This window comes from Trachymyrmex septentrionalis, unplaced genomic scaffold, assembly GCF_001594115.1.
Source record: "Trachymyrmex septentrionalis isolate Tsep2-gDNA-1 unplaced genomic scaffold, Tsep1.0 scaffold21, whole genome shotgun sequence".
NCBI classification, from domain to species: domain Eukaryota; kingdom Metazoa; phylum Arthropoda; class Insecta; order Hymenoptera; family Formicidae; genus Trachymyrmex; species Trachymyrmex septentrionalis.
The window spans coordinates 1,271,269-1,273,371 of NW_017305288.1; positions in this window are offsets into that span (position 1 = coordinate 1,271,269).

Here is a 2,103-nt window from a genome sequence, read left to right on the forward strand (position 1 = left end):
TAGCTTTACCGTTTTCGAACAAAGGGCACGAGGAGGGACGCGCGTAAATACTTGTACGCAGGTTGCATCACGTGAGTACGATGAGCGATGTGAAAAGTTACAAGTAAGCAATTAATTTTACGCGTTTTTCATCACGCAACGACAGGATACGCACTATAAGACGTTTGATAAGTGCTCTCTTGCATTTTCTCAATATTTTGATATATAAATTTTTAAATACATTACGCGTAAATAAATTTTGCCTGAGAAACAAAGAATAATCGTATACTTACCTATCTAAGTGAAGCGCATCGCAACGAATGTTCGATAAATGTCTAAAAATATTGAACTAGAAACATGAGTACTTTTTTTCCCTGAGATGTGTCGAAGTTTCGCTGACTGTTTTATTTTTTATCGTTCCATTTCCAGCTGATGATTTTAAAGTTAAGATCTCTCGAAGCGCAATTTATCGGACCCGTAGGAAATGATTCATGCATGACTTGATTTAAGCTTTTCTCCTGAGTACTGTCTCGTTGGTATTGCTCACAGTTTGCTGGTTTATTGCTTAAAGAAAAAGCTTTTTGCAAATTGGCAGTGAATCGATGATTGTTGCTCTTCTGTGAAAAATGTTTAGATGCACGAACGTGCATCTCCGTTTTTGTAAATCGTAGAATTTCATAGGGAAGTTGTGGATATATTTAACTTGCTACTTTTAGAGAATTCATAACGTTGTATCATTCTTTTTGACGTAAGAAAATTTAGAAACTTGCAAAATATAACAAAATAAGCATCTTTAATTGGTGACTTTTCTCGCTCCATGAATTTTATCCCTCGTTTCATTTTTATAAGACAGTACAGACGGTTATATAGATGTGAATTAATAGATTTTATCAACTGACGCGCTTCTCGATCCGTCCGAATGGCGAATTCCATCAAAGAATCCATTCGTTGATTTTATTTTGAAAGCGGAATACTATGTTTTATTTCTGTGTCAATTTGTTTATAGGGAGACCTCTTGCGAAGCCACCGCAACAATTAATTTTAATCCCCGCGCGGAATTCGGATTTTTAATATTTTTTATGTGAACACACCGCGCCGATGCGCGTTCCATTGCTCCGTTGCTATCTCTTTATGGGCGCCATAGTAACAAAAAAAAAGCGCAATTTAAACGTATTCGCATTTTTTATTCGATCGTTTTGGTCGATCTCGCCGAATATCGTTGAATCTAGGAACGTTTGCCCATTACCTCACACCAAGCTCGACGATCGTCAATGTAGATCAGCTCGATACAGTTCTTAAGTGGAGGAAATTCGGTCGACGTGTATTGTATGGTTCAACGATCATTATTCAGCGATTACGAAACGATCGGCTGTACAATAAGAGATCCCGGATCACAAATATCCGTATAAAACACGGTATTCCAGGCGAACCTTCTCCTTAATTGACGTCTATAGATAGGTAATATATAATGTGAGAGAGAGGCGATATTTTTTTCATAGCTCTACCGTTCTGTTTAATAAAATTATTCGTTTAGATACTTATCACAACAGGTGGAATATATCGTAGGAACCCTGCCTGTGTCTTATGTTGTATACGTTTCTGTTGCTGCGTGTGTTTATGTATATATGTCATACATGTGTGTGTGTGTGTGTGTGTGTGTGTGTGTTCAATTTTACAACCACAGCGAATCCCGATTACATCAGGTATTACACCGGTGTAATTTCAACAAGTTCAAATTTCTGTAGATACACATGTGGAAATCGTTTTTCTCCGCGCTTATATTCGCGCGCAGATGGAAATGCGACATTGCCGTGAGGTTCACTATCTCTCGTCTAACGAAAATGGAACTCATCGAAATTGCATCGATTTTGATCCCTGAATTATATTAACGGAGGTTTCCCGATCACTGGCTCACAGTGCGTTCCCCTCGGCGCACATAATTCCAAATACGAATTTACACTTTGCGTGAAGACTATTTACAGGAGAAACGGATCGGAGAAAAGGTTACGGTAATCGACCATAATTAAAATATCGGGCGTCGCACAATCAGGGACGGTTTAAAAATTTTCTTTCTCGTATCCGCGCGCAAATCGAAAAATCGCTATCAATATTTATATATATATA